Source organism: Filicampus tigris, chromosome 7 (genome assembly GCF_054856515.1).
Source record: "Filicampus tigris isolate MCC_2025a chromosome 7, RoL_Ftig_1.0, whole genome shotgun sequence".
NCBI classification, from domain to species: domain Eukaryota; kingdom Metazoa; phylum Chordata; class Actinopteri; order Syngnathiformes; family Syngnathidae; genus Filicampus; species Filicampus tigris.
Window position 1 is genome coordinate 2,579,993 of NC_141223.1, and position 14,946 is coordinate 2,594,938.

The 14,946-nt window shown below is 41.3% G+C and overlaps 1 protein-coding gene across 1 annotated transcript in view; it reads left to right on the forward strand.

Moving 5' to 3' along the window:
- The first annotated feature begins 1,008 nt into the window (after window positions 1–1,008).
- The window catches only part of LOC147144395 (ATP-sensitive inward rectifier potassium channel 1-like), a 56,979-nt gene continuing 43,041 nt past the window's right edge, over window positions 1,009–14,946 (forward strand). The window contains exon 1 of the mRNA XM_086034940.1: window positions 1,009–1,095. The gene's annotated coding sequence lies outside the window, so the exon portion shown is untranslated. The remainder of the gene's footprint in view (window positions 1,096–14,946) is intronic.

Genomic DNA, 14,946 nt, shown 5'->3' on the forward strand with positions numbered 1-14,946 from the left:
CACAAATATGCATGAGTATTTCTTGGCGGCTGAGTGTCAGACACAGACATATTCTCAATGTTAGTCATTGCACTGTTGGAGACGATGGCAGCAGCATGTTGTCAGGAATAATAAATAGAGCTGAGCCATGTGCACACGCTATGGAATCAATGCTGGATGACGCTGCTGACTGCTGGCACCAGTTCCGTCTGCTTGTCCCTTCGTACGTTGGGCGGCCGCGTGGACCGTACTGTTCCTTTAACCACGGAGCAGCCGCTATTCGATGTGCTTTTGTACCCTCGGACATGGCGGAGAAGCTCACATGTGTGTACGAACAAGAGGGCGAGTGTTAGCGCTTTCGCTCCACTGCTGCAAAGCGCCAAAACCTCAGACTCTAAAAATGACACCAGGTTAAAAATGGAACTTATTACTCAGCACCCAAAAAATAGAAGCCAGCCTACTGTATGGTCAGGGTTGTTTGAATGCAACATACAGTCACAACAACACTCACATTGAATATGAACTATTATTCACTGGCCACAATATTAGCTTTTTTAACCCTCAAACGGGCCATGAAAAAATGATGCAACCATCCCGTTTTTATCCATGGTTTATTATATTTTTGGAGCATTTGTGGGTTCCACATTTTGGGGCTTTTTATAGCACTTCCACGGGTTTTAAAGGGAGTCCTCGTTTTACGAACGAATTCCGTTCCTACACTGGCGATGTAACACAAATTACCGCGTATGTCGGATTTCACCATTAAAGTCGAAATTTACGTCAAAACACTTGGTATAAAAACCAAAAATACATTAAAATAAAACGCACAAGATGCTGTACTGAGCATTACAGCTGAGAAGTGGATGGAGAAGAAGGAGAAGCGAAAAAGGCAAAGATGCTGCCGGCGCGCAGACACGATCGAGACACTCTGCGCATGCTCATTGCTCAACCGCAAGGAATGCTGGTCTTTGAAGTACAGGAAATGCTTGTATGCGGAAGTGAATTGTTTGGCGCGAAACCCATCGCAAATACACAAGCAGAGGTAAACAAGCTCAGAGACGCAGCACAAAAAAGCACTTTTGGAGCGAGGAGGAAACCGGCTGCTTCATTCATGTGGTGAGTAACATGGATATTGTAGCACTAGGGGTTGGATGAAGACACTTGAGAGAGTGAAATTTCGCTGTTTTAATTGGGCCACATTGTACTGCAACAGACTGTAACAGACGAGACACAACATGATCACGCCAGTTTCACTGAAGGCAATTTCTGACTAGTATAAACAACAAAGCACAACGAAAAGTACAAAAATAAATTTATAGAACGTCTTATATGACCAACACAAATTAGGCAACATTTTATAGTACAGATATAAAAATAGTGAACCTTTTAAGTGAGCCTGGGCGGTGTTTTATAAATGGGCAAAAATGACTGTTCATCCTACAATATCAAGTGTTTTATTGACAGTTGAAAGTAACAAGCGGAAATGACGTCTGTTTGAGTCATGACGCCGTGTGTCGCCATACACAGTGCGTTATTCAAATGCCGGACCAACTCTGACCGCTCAATTACGTAAAAGAGATATTCGAAATTCTTTCAGAAATCGGAATTTTGACTTTAACCCGAATATTGACTGCATGTAAACGTAGTCACTATGGTGCTGGGGACAAAATGGAGGAGGAGGAGGCACGGGCGTCGTAAACTCGAAACGTTGTAGGTCGCGGACGTCGTAATACGAGAACTGCCTGTATTTGTGTTTAGAATTGGATTGGATTGAAATATTTTTACCTCTCCTAAACGTGATTAAACTCATTGAAACATCTTTGGACTTATTAAAACACACTTTTTATCTCATTACTTAGCACAAGTTCTCACTCTTTTGCTGAAAAAGAGTTGGAAGAAAAGAAAATATTCAAATGAAAATATACGGTACTATACTACACAGGACTCACAGTATGCCTGCTTTGTGTATGTAGACGATTTTTCCAGCCTACATGTGAGTGAAAATGAAGATGAGCGTGATGGTACCAGCGGAGATCAACAGAGCATGTCCCTTGTGCCCCTTGTTCTTCTCGAGACAGGGAGACTAAAAGTACACTATTTGTTCTTCAATTCACATTTGTTGACACACATCACTCGTCAGCTCATGTTGACTGTAAATGGATTTGTTGGCATGGAGTGATGATAGATGCGCTCAATCTTACTGTTATTGTTCTATACAAAAAAATCAGTCGTAGTAAAATAGTGCAGACTTGTCCGCATTGACCCCCATTCCCTCTCTGTCTTTCTCTCGGAAGTGGACCGTAATTGCCTAGTTCCCTCTCATGGGAAAATGCCTTTTTGGCTTGAAATGTTCACTTATATAACGGTGTCCGCTTTTTAATATCAAGTTGAGGTTTTTACACAAGGAAGCTGCAGCCTTTTGTACCCGTCAACCTGCTCTCAGTGTGCAAATACCATCCCACGTCCTCTCTTCCCCGTCTGCTTGTAACGCTGAGCCTTGAATAATGACAATTCAAAACAATGGAGCCACTCGACAGTGGTTTCATAATGCTTTCAATTATTTTTTTTGCTGATATCCGCTTGTGGCCCGAAAAAAAAAAAAAAAATCTGTTGTCAGATTGGTCATTTTGATAGGAGGATTGAATGGTGTATCCAGCGTTTCATGTGAAGGTATTTTAACCACTATTACATGCACGTAACCAGAGGTGGGCATTTTACAAAATTTTACTGGTCTGCCATCCGTCAGCAGTATGGGTACCCGTCCGCCATTCGTCAGTCGGTAATTTTTCGTGACGAACCGAATTGTAACCGTCACTCACAAACATATTTTGAGTGAGTGGAAAAAGAGGCATAACTTCGATGCCTGGCTGTGTAATTAAACCTGTGATTTCCTCTTTGTTAGCATCATTACGATTCTGTTCCCAATCTTGTTAGATGTCACCCTTGGTGGCTGTTCAACGTTTGGATTTTTAACGTGACTTTAGAGGCTTACTTTCCCCGATAATTCCCATTTGTACGACTTTTGGTCTTCGGAGGTTGCACTGTACTCTGTTGATTTTTCCACTTGTTCGGCTGGCTCACTTTGGCCAAGGACTACAAGTCCCCCAATACAGACAAAGCCTGGAATCTTCCAAATGGGGAAGGCTTCAAGCTCTTTTCGCTCCTAAACGGCTATGATAGATGACGCTGTCATTACAAGCAGTGGAGCTCAACTACGGGCTATACTTGCTGCATTCTGGGATGTTTTGATTGTGCTCCCTAAAAGGTACAGACCCATGAAAGGAATGAATGCAAGCCCACCAAATCAATGCAGCTCTGTCGTATTTTCTTTTGAAATAACAGGCTCGAGTATCGCAAACTGAGCTCCTAATCTGCCATGCCAGATGAGAGGTAAAAGTAGAGGGAAATATGATTAGCTGAAGGCCGCGCACGTTTTACCTTGGACAAGTCCGCCATTCTTCTCCATGTAAATTGAAAGACCACATGCGACAAACCCGCAGTATATGCATTTAATCCCATTCAGAAAAGCAAGCAGAAAGTGCTACAGTAAACAGATTAGCGACTTTGAATAGCGACGCTAAAACTGGTTTGTGGCGATAACAAATACAGAACAGAGAGGGAAATGGAATTTATATAAAACCAATTTATAAAACCTTAAAAACAACATTGCTTTCCAGATCAGCGATTCGAAAAGAAACCCCACGGGTGCCTCTTTAAATAGGTTCCAGGTGATCTATAATGAGGTGCAACCGGGTATATCCCATGTATACATGACTGCAAGCAATACATCACATTATACTGTATCTTCGGAACACTATTTTCTAACGGTAATGGAGGATCCTAAGGATGAAATACGACAAAGCGCGATCTGAAGGTGAAAGTGAGCAGCGGCAAGAAGATAGTGAAGCGGAAGTTACATTCTGTAATACAATAGTGAATCGAGTCAAGAGAGAGATTTTGGGGCAAATGAGAAGTTGCAAGAGTTGCCCTGGATCGGCGGAACTGTTATTCAATGAACATTTCAGGGAAAATACACCCAAAAAAAAAAAAGTAGCAGATGGGACATCTGGGACATCAGCAAAGCTCAATACGCATTTAAATGACTCCACAAGAGGGACTTACGGGTTGTTTAGGTTTTATGTAAGTACTTCTGTGATTTTCTGCAGTTCTACCTTCATCAGGTTAGATTTATTTCTTTTGTTCGTTGTCCTCGTGATTTTGTTGAGCTGTGGCTTCGGCCGCCTTTTTTAGTCAGTTAAGCAGCCAAATCCCCCCCCATTTTAGCCATCTCAGGGGGCGGACATTTTGTCACTTGTGTCGACTGAAAATGACATCACAGACTCTCAGGGCTCTGATGACAACCAATCATAGCTCAGCTTCAGAAAACAGGTGAGCCGTGATTGGTCGTTACCTGAGCCCCGAGGGTCTGTGATGTCATTTTCAGTCGACAGAAGTAAAAAAAAAAAATGGCCGCCCCCACAGATGGCTAAAAACGTGACGATTTTGTTGCTTAACTCATATTGCACAAACACAATATTAATCAGAATGCTGTGTTTCAACTAGTGGGCCTGCATAGAACATATTCTTAAAAAAATGTGTTTGGGTTGACTTCCGCTTTTAGCATCTTTCCACTTGGGGAGGCTGTACTAAGGTCTAGCACCTCTTGAAGGTGAAACATCACATTGCACGTTTTGATTAAATTCATGGCTTCCCTGCTCCACTGGTGACAGCTGTGTTCTCTGAAAGTGCCGCTTACAACAAATGCAGTCAATGTAATGGTGGCGATGCTGAATCAGATTTGGAATCTTTTTTAAAAAAAAAAATTATTTGATATATGCCAGTTGGGAAATCCATAGAACCTTTTTTTTTTTTTTTCTCAGTGCTTCTTTAGCTAAACCCAAAAAGTGGGCGGCGAGATACGTTGCTAGGCAACGCTTAAACAATGGCTGGCTCGCTGGTTTTCCAACTGATGCAGACACGCATTCAGTCATGAGCACAACACTGATCAAATTACATTGATTTGTGTTTCTTAAACACCGAATGCAAATACAAATGCTCCTTAAATGTAGCTTGTTAGCTGAGCCGCACTTGATTCATTTGGATCATTCCCGCCTCAGTGTTCGATCAACGGCCACTCTCTGTACTTATTCACGAGATAAATCGAAGGTCGCGGTGATCAAGAGTCGTCTCACAGACAAAGCTGTGGCGTTGGCTGCGGTGATAAGCAATCGATCCATTCGTTTTTGCCTCTCTCCGTTTATCGCTGAAATGAGGGAGCTTTCTGATCACTCGCTAAAAGACGGGGAACCAGGCAGTCGTTTATTATCTTTTTCACACCAGGAACAATCTGTGGCTGATGACTACCATCCGCAATTTAACTCATCAGTCGGCGCTGCTGTTTTGGTTAGCAACCCAATAATGCCCAGCCATGAAAAGTAAAATAACAACGACAGCAAATGTGGAATGTTGCTGCCAGGACTTGTTTTCTTGAATGTTCTTGTCCAGTCGGTGATCTCGGGCTGCAGGAAAAGTTGAAAGTGCGCTGATGAGAGATGTGCACTGCGAGTGTCCTGTGCAGTTTTGTATTCATCACCACGGAGCCTTCGTTGTAACCTGCGGGCCTGTTTTCTCAATTAGACTCTGACAGCAAGTCTAGTGCACTACCAAGAGCTGCAAATGTCACTTTGGACTTCAGTTTCGCCTCCATCCGTCTTAAGCGATCCCTGTTGACACCCACTCGCTCTATGTGTGCGTGTGATTGCGTGTAGGCGTGCATGTGTGCGCACAGTGCAAGTGGATTGCTCTCCCAGGAGCGAGTTAACCCTGGGGTACGGAGGCAGGGAGTAGCAGCTGGAGATCTACTCTCCCTTGGTTCCTGTCCCAATTAATTAGCATGGACAAAGACGTTTACGTAAACACACGCGTCTGTCGCTCACACGCAAACGCACGCAGCGGGGTTTAATGCAAGGAAGCTCGGGTTTATGCTATCTTCCAAATAAAAGCCTCATGTTGCAAATTACCGCGGTTGCCATGTTGCTCAGGCAGAATCTGTGGCTTATTACTCAAAAAGTTGTCCAAAAGGTCTTCATCACATATTACAATGAGACTGAGTGAGAGTGCAAAGGTGCCCGTTTGGGCTGCATGTGGCCGTCCAAATCGATTTTTTTTTTTTTTAAACTTGACTGCTATATTTTGCATTGAACTGCATTGACTCAAAAGCTGCAGTTTGCAATTTCAGCGCATTACATATGGCGACAGGGTTATTTCACACATCCCGTCATTCTGTGACTGCCATATAAACGGCCTTCTGTTTGCATATGACTGAAGCTGCTGGGAAAGCTATTTTAAAAAAAGAGATGGGTATTTTTATGTCAGCTTGGTTGGAATGATGAAAGATGATGACCTAATGGAAATGGAGGAATTACATTTACATCTTCTAATTTATTTAATTTTTTTTTTTTTTTTTTTTTGTCGTTGAGGCCAAATAGCTCTATCTTTGTCTCGTCTGTTCATTAAAACGTTTGTCCAGAAGGCATTTGGCTTGTCCATGTGGGCATCTGCAAATTGAAGTTAAACTTGAAGGTGTCAGTTTCAGAGCAGGCGTTGTTGGCACCTTCTCAGTCCCTGGAGAATTCAAACTTGTTCCACTGTGGACGGTGACACTGATGTTCCAGCAGTTTCAAGTTCACGGCAGGCTCGAGCTTTGGTGGTTGTTGGTTCGTTCCTGAACAGCCTTGCCAAATTTCTTTCATCAGAGGGTGACAGTTTGGATCTTCCAGACATTGGCAACGTGGCAATGACAAATAACAGTTGTTTGTCCTGAAGACCAGCAATTTAGAAATGGCTCCACAAGTATTTCCTCAACTTGTGTAAATCTCCTCTTCTCCTTTTTCCATCTTACCCTTGGATTTCCCAATTTGTACTGACTCGCAGCGTTGGCACAATTACCTTGAAAAAGTATCTCAGTTACTTTACTGATTACTTACTTTTAAAAGTAACTGCGTTTGATTACTAGTTACTTTAATAGTTACATTCATCACATACCGACAACCCTGCTTAACTTAAATATGACCCACGGTTTTGCCACTTAATTGGAAGTGCATTTTTAACAGTGACATTTAAGAATAAAGTTTGACTTTCCATGATTACTTGTATTAAAAAAAGAGTCTTTTCTGGATTTCACTTAACTTAAATGGGCTACTTTTTTTTCTTTTTTTTTTTGACTTTTCAGCAACTGCTTTTTAGGGGGAAGGGTACTACTCTTTGAAATACTGACATCACCATCAGGTTGAAGTAATTATACTGTACATAGCATGATAGCAACATTTTGTGGTATTTTAAGCGTAACTGTTGTCTGATTACTTCACCGGAAAAGGTAAAGTGATAAATATGTCATTACTGGAAAATGTGATGTGGGTAACAACATAGTTTGATCCCAACTGCCGTCAATCATAATAACGAAAGATCACATTCTCGAACCCTCTGCGCCACATATTGACACAATTAGGGGCATGTACATATACTGTCCTGTTGTTTTTGAGTATCACTTTCAAACGTAATAAGATTTAAGAATTGTTATTGCTCCCCAAAATTGAAGGGACATCAATTATACTGTTCCACCGAGAAGGAGTTTTGGCCCTTCCTTTGGCGCTACAACTTTGTTCTAGCCTCGTGCCTACTATTTTACCATTTTCTGTTTCTTTTCTTTTTGACTTGGACTCTTAGATGTTAACATCGAGTTCCGAAATAAACGGGGGTTGGACAATATTGCGGCTTGTGCGCTGTCTCGCTCTCACAGAATCCAACATTTATTAGGGTCACCATGGTTTGATTTTTGGATGGGAGGTGGTAAATGTATTCATTTATTTTCTGTCACTACTTTGCTGGTGTTTATTATAATTTTTGAACAGTATCTGTGTGTCCAGATTGCGAATGTGGGACCCTCTGCTTAGCTCATTCGGAGGCGTTGTCACCGTGGGATTGGCCAGAGAAGAAACTGTACTGGACAGTTTCTGCTTTAAATGTGGAATTAGACAAAGTCCTATCAGTGTTTACTCCTACCGTAAGACAGGGAGAAGCAACCCACACAGATCATGAACTTCATTGTGTTTACTTTTTCTGTTTCGTGGCCAACTATCTTTGCAAAAGTCAATAAGTGGGAATAAATTCAAATCACTTGATTTGAAGATGGAACTATGAAGACATTTCTGTTGAAGAATAAGCTAGCTTTTGTGTCGAGGAGAATTGACCAAACTACTAGAAAGGGACATGCCTTATTTTTGGGACCATAAGGCGCAATTAAAATCCTTCCATTTGTTTTCCCCGAAATCGACAGTGCGCCTTTTAATGCGGTGTTTCCTATGTAAGGATGTGTAGATGTCTTTGATTCAAATCCCTTCCTATTACATTCGCGTTGTCATTCTCATTCACATCTTATCTCTAGCAGGAGTCTTTGTTTTTGTCATACTGGAACTAGAACTACTTCCTGCTTCTGTGTTTAGGAATCATGGGAAATGTAGTCCTACTGGTCTAATTCAAGCTATTTCTGGCAGCGTGTTTCTGACAACATGGGACAATATCATTGCAGTCTGTGTAATCTGAAATGGCGTAACTAGTTCATCACACAGAGCAAGATTTGCAACATACAATCGATAAAATAATTCATACACACATGCATATACTATACTGTCGTGTCATGCTCACATCCATATACTGTACAGTAACTGCAGGTATTTTCTCTCTGCTCTGTGTATCGGAGTATGCCACATTATCAAGCGAGGGGTCTCTTACATTTAAAAAATTGGTGTTCAGAATCGGTGGGCGTAAATCTTAACGTTTAAAATGCTGCTTGACAATAAAATAAAACAAAGCTTACAACATTTTATGAGACTGGTGCTGTGTGGGCTTGCAGTAAAAGATCTGGGTTTACTGGCATGAAAGCCACAGCGGGATTGGCTCCATAATATCATGCACATGTTCAGCTTTATGAATGGGTTTTATATTGAATGCAGGTGAAAACACCACTGTGCACTTAAAGGGTTAAACTCGCGGCTTCGACGCGACGCCTGCCGCGCCGCCCGCTGTCGCCGCGAGCTCCTCAAGTCACATGACATTTTCCTGATGACTCTGTCACTCAGCAGATGGCTGACAAGCTCCTTCATGTCTGCCCACTGGCGACGTGAGCGCTTTAAGAATGACATGAACGGGACACGTTGGTAAAAAAAAAGCTTTACGCTTGCTTTAAATCAAAGACTGTTTCCGAAAACGGCAGCTGGCTAAAGCGAAGAATTAGTACACGGTCTCCATGGTGACGAATTTGGCCCCGAATCAAGAAAGTTTCACATGCCTGCCAATGAATAGACAGAATGTACGTTTACAATGGCCGGGCTAAATGGTTGAATATATTTTAGAGTGAAAAACAGTCATCCATTCTAGGCTACATCCAGATCTTCCCACAGGAGGTCATCCATTTCTAATTAGAGACTCTTTGCAGCTGAGGCCCTGTGCACACGCGCGCGCGCACACACACACAGACAAAATAAATCATTATTTACTTGTTGAGGTACAGTCTCATATTGTTATACGTCCTCCTTTTTTATATCGAAATGAAGCCTCATACAGTTGATGACGCATACGCCTATCAAAGATGCAAAGGTTATCATCATCATTTACATTTCCTTCAATGACTATGGGTAAAATGAGCGATCAACAAACCAATTGTAAATCAGAAAATATATAGATTTTATTGTAAATTTAAATCATGTTTTTTCACGTATGAGAGTCCTTGTTTACGATGGTCGGGGCATATGGTGCGTCGAGGTTACAAATGGTGTGCAATGGACTCGATTGTGCAGTTGCGTAATAATGTAACACAGCACAAGAAGGTGGCATTGAACTTGCTGTTTTTCTTTTTCTTTTTTTTTTTTATATTTTCGTTACCCTAGTGAGGGTATTATTATGCCTTATTTCGATGCATAAGGAGAAGGCAAACGTGATGCAAAAAGCTGATTTTGCAGCCTGTCACCATTCTAGTCGGATGCTAATAAATGCCTCCTCTGTGCCAGAATATTCACACGATTAGCCAACAGAGAAACTGTCTGGCAGGAAACACGAGGGCCGAAGACACACTATGCAAACGCTTGCACCTGCATGCCTTGATGATCAGACCACATGCATTAATAGCTTTGGAAGTCCAAGGAAACGGCTGCTCATTTGCTTTCGAAAGATGTATTTAGCACTCATTTTGCCCATCACGTTTGATATTCAGCATTGCAAATTACACTTGTAAAGTTTATGGTTATCCTGGGAGAGAAATTCCTGCCTCGGGTATCAATATTTAGCATTTATGGCTGAAGGTATAAAAAAAAAAAAAAAATCTCCAATGACAAGCAAAAAGCTACTGAATTGAGTCGTCAATAAAAGGCAACGCTAGCTTTTATAGCATGCGGTGCACTAACATGAGCATTAGCATTCGTTTACCAAGAGAGACAGACCAAGAATGAGTTGTAATACTAGTCATTTAGATCACTTTTATTCCCTTTCCACCCGCAAAGGTGTCTTGTTTTTCCCACTGCACTTATGTACTCAACTGCAGAGTAGCAGGTGTCTACTTATCGCAGCGCATTAGATTGAGAGGAGGCCTTTGTTTGTATGAATGTTTACTAGGAGTAGAAGCTAGAGACGATGAGGTCTGTTGATTGGTCAATGGAGAATTGTTACTCCTGTTTTAAAATCAGAATGGAGCATTTTCTCTTCGTGTGTCCTTTCACGCTCTGTTGCTGACAATTAAGATGAGAAATCCGACTCGGAAGACATTTTTCAAACAGTCAACTGTGAGACAATGCGAATGTTTATTTTGTTTGTGCTATAAGTGATGTTTTGTCTTCAACAGTTTTTCAATGAGAACCGTTTACTGCTATGTTTGAACTAGAATATTTTAAGTGTTATTGAGCGTGATAAAGTAAAAAAAAGGAGAAAAAAAAGTCCATTCTGCCACAAAAGGCTGCTAAGAAAAAGGATATATTTTTTTGTAACAGTACATTTTATGATCATTTCAAAATTGTTCAACTTCATTAAACACATGCCAAAAATGTATATGCCAACTTTGGAGGTTCCACTGTAGATATAAACAGGTAAGTTTTGCCCTCGTCAGTAAATGTGTGCATGAAATATGTGATTCTTCCCAAGATTCATTTTCTCAGGCTAATCCTGATGCTTACAGTTAAGCGTTTTCCGGCCTTTAAAAATAACTTCCATGGGTTTTAGAAATTAAATTCTAATTAGAAACAGTGAGCAGATCTCTCTGTCTTCAACCAAACCAGCTTCATTTCAGGTTTTAATAGCAAAAATAAATGCCCCCCCCAACACACACACACACACCATTTTCTTAGCCTAAATATTACATATCAACTCATATAACTGCCTAAATGTGGCAATAGTTAATTTTAGATGAAACAAGCGGACATAGTTTGTCCCTCACCGTGTCAAGACGATAAGAAGAAAGAGATTTAACAGCCTGATAGATCAATGGATTTTATTAAAAATGGTAACACAAGATACTGATGGGACTTATTTCTTATCTTCATCAGAGAAGTAGTTATGCAAGTGGTTTCATTCTCTAGGGACCTGTTCCGTGTCAAATGGAGATGCACTTTGACACCAAATAAATGCGAGAAGTCCTCACCCCCCCCCACCTCTGTTATGCAACCCTTTCAGCATTTCTACAATTAAATCACAATAATGTGAGGGGGAGAAATAAGGAATTTAGGGTAAAGATTGTGGACTTGGCAGCGTGTGTGTTCGAAGCTGTCAGATATGCCTTCCAGAAGCTCATTAACATACTTCTTTCGTCTAAATATAGCCCATCATCCCAAGCCGAAGGGCAAACAAATGAATCCGCGGAAAAGGGCATTTAAGAGATGTTAGATGGTCCCCTTTAAATACAACCATTGCGACGACGACGCGTACGGTACGTTGTAAAATTGAACAAAACACGCGCCGCCGACGTGCCCGATGTTGCAGTTTACGAGCCCATTTGGAAACGTTTACTATGCCACTTGTGACGGAGCAAACTGCAAATGACTGCAGGCTGCAGGGATGCCAGGGGAATGTGCTGAAAGGTCACAGGCAAAACAAGCTTGGCTGGAGGGAGGACATGCAGTGACGAGGAAGCATGTGTTGAAGATGCACAAATCTGCTGGGAATTCCCCCAAAAAGTCTCAGAGACTCAACGGTAAAGTGTGGTTTGCATAAAGGGAGTATGACGCACTGTTCCAGGCGGGCGGCGGGCTTGTATTGGCCGGCTGTGAGTGCATGTGACCCGGCGTGTGTTGCGGTGTGTGCTTGATCCGATTATATACGAATCATAAAGGCTTGCTGCCTTATGCATGAAGAGTTGAAGCACAAGGCAGGTCACAGATGCATGTGAATGCCAGGGCCCAAAGGAGACCATTGCCCCGGAAGAAAAAAAAAAAAGTCAATTCAGTATACGCCACTTCACAAATATTCCATATTTCCCTAAAACTCCAAAAGCTCACCAAGGTCACCGTATTTTCCGGACTATATGCTGCTACTTTTTTTCACAACACTTTGAATCCTGCGGCTTTTAAAGCGACGCGGTGTATTTCCGAATTTCTACTTACGACCTTAAAGCCGTCAATAGATTTACCCATAGTCTCGTCTGTATGCGCAGCGGTACGCGGTTGTGAAGGAGCAAATATGTAGAATATAGTACAAAGGATTCTGGATAAACTGCTGGATATTATGGACAATACCAGCCACCCTCTGCACACTGTCATTAATAACCAGAGGAGCCTATTTAGTAAAAGACTGCTGCTCCCCAAGTGTAGGACCAACAGATTAAAGAGCTCTTTTATCCACTGTGCTAGCCGTACTATACAACTCCTCACTGGGGGGAGGAGAGCGTAGATTGCACTACACTATACATAAAGAGTACTTAACTTATTCAATGTGTAATAAATCTATTTATTGATTATTTTTATTTGTTTTTATTTTTTCTTTATCTTTTATTTTTCTTTACATTTTTTAAGTGTTTCTTTACTTATGACTATTTTTTCCTCCCTAATACTTATTTTTTTTTTTTTGCCTATTTGTTCTTATTGCTGCTGGAAATGCAAATTTCCCAGAGGGAGTCATCCCAAAGGGATCAATAAAGTCAAGTCCAAGTCTAAGTAGTGTGAAAATAAGCATCTTAAGTTGAGTTTAATGAGCAAAGGGAATGAATGCCATAAATACAGGCATTTCTTCGACCCCCGTCTTGCTGTTGTTTGTTTGGCGACCGACTCCCACCATCGCTGGTAACGGATGACAGGCGCTAACGGCTAACCACGGGAGACAGCATTTCTGGCCATGGAGCGTCATCCTTGCGTCTCCCCAAAAAATCTGGGAATCCAAGCTTTCAGGAACTGTATAATACAAGCTCCAAATCCCCTCCTGTTTACATTCTACCATTAAAATCAGAGGAGAGCGCAAGTGGTGTGTTGCATCGTAGGTTGGTTAGCTTGAATTTCTTATTTCTCGTGAAAAGAATCTGAACCAGTGGGGAAATAAACCAAGTTCACAAACCCATTTATTTGTGTAAAAGCGTCATCCGGCAAACTATCTTCTGGGTTGAAGCAGCTCACGTGTGTACGCGTGTGTGTGCGCGTGTGTGCGTTAGTGTACAAATTAGTCATGCACAGGTAGGTGAGCACCGGACAGCACTCTTTCCTATTCTAGTGTTGTTTTGACGCGTGGGAGAAAGAAGAGTCACAGGGGTTAGCTACTCGATGGGCAGGAAAAATGGGTGGAAAGAGAGCAGGATGGAGGAACGCAAAGATAAATATAGAGCATGAGTTTATCCCTGCATGGGGAAATTTCCCTCAGATCAATAACGTGATGCTAATTTATTCAGTCGTTTAGATACAGATGTAGGTCCTTGAACAAAAGGAAAGACATATTTTAGGGAGTGCAAGTAGTAAAAATAAACAGTTGAGCTGCGCAGGTGTTTCTCTTGTAACTGGTGATGCATGTAGCTATCTGGAGATGGGCCTATCTTCAGATTTAACCAATCACTTTTTGTATATTATTTTATTTTTCATTTAAAAAAAAAAACAGCCAGTCACTTTCTAATTCTAACTATCATTTGAACAACACATCTGACACGAGCTTCAAACAGAGTTGTTCTATCTAGCATGCTAACAATGCTAATCAGCGACAAGCAGCAGTAACTAAAATAGCCATTTGTTGAATTTTAGTCACCAGAAATGTTGTAGGTCGTCAGGTATTTGATCAATCTAGCGTTGATATCGCTGACCTTATGTTGAGTTGTCATCCCTTTGCAACAACCAGCAGAAGATACAAATGATTTGGGCCTACGTCCGTAGTAGTTAGCAATAGCATTCAGGTATTTTAAGAAAGAAATTCACATTTGATGTTAATTTTTTATACAGTCAAGTTTTAGAGTAATAAAGTTGACAATCTTTTTTATTAGTGTTACCTTCAGAATGTTTTTTTTTTTTAACTCAATAGCAAACAGTTTAGAAATTGCAACAAAAGCTGAGGAAAAGCAAAGCGAATCTCGTGTATGATTGAAATGCTCTTAGAGCAAAGGGTGCCCAGTCAAAGCGATTACTTTATTTAGAGCTTGTGTGGAACTATTGATTTATCTCTATCATTGATGAGATCTCGCGCATCTCACACACATCACTGCTCGCTTTCGCCTCCACATTTCAAAGGCTCTCAGGCAGGATCACATCCACCACTTGAGTATAAAAAAACCCCAAAAAACATTGCATTTTCCAAGACACGACGTCATTGTACTGTTTAGATAAGAAAAAATAATGGCTGGTAACCAACGGGGTATGCTCATTATCAGTCTTTACGAAAACTTCCGTTTTACACACTGTACATCTCTTCTATTGGATGCCATTTTGTGCAAGTGGTCATAACGTTGTTGTGGCTGGCGAA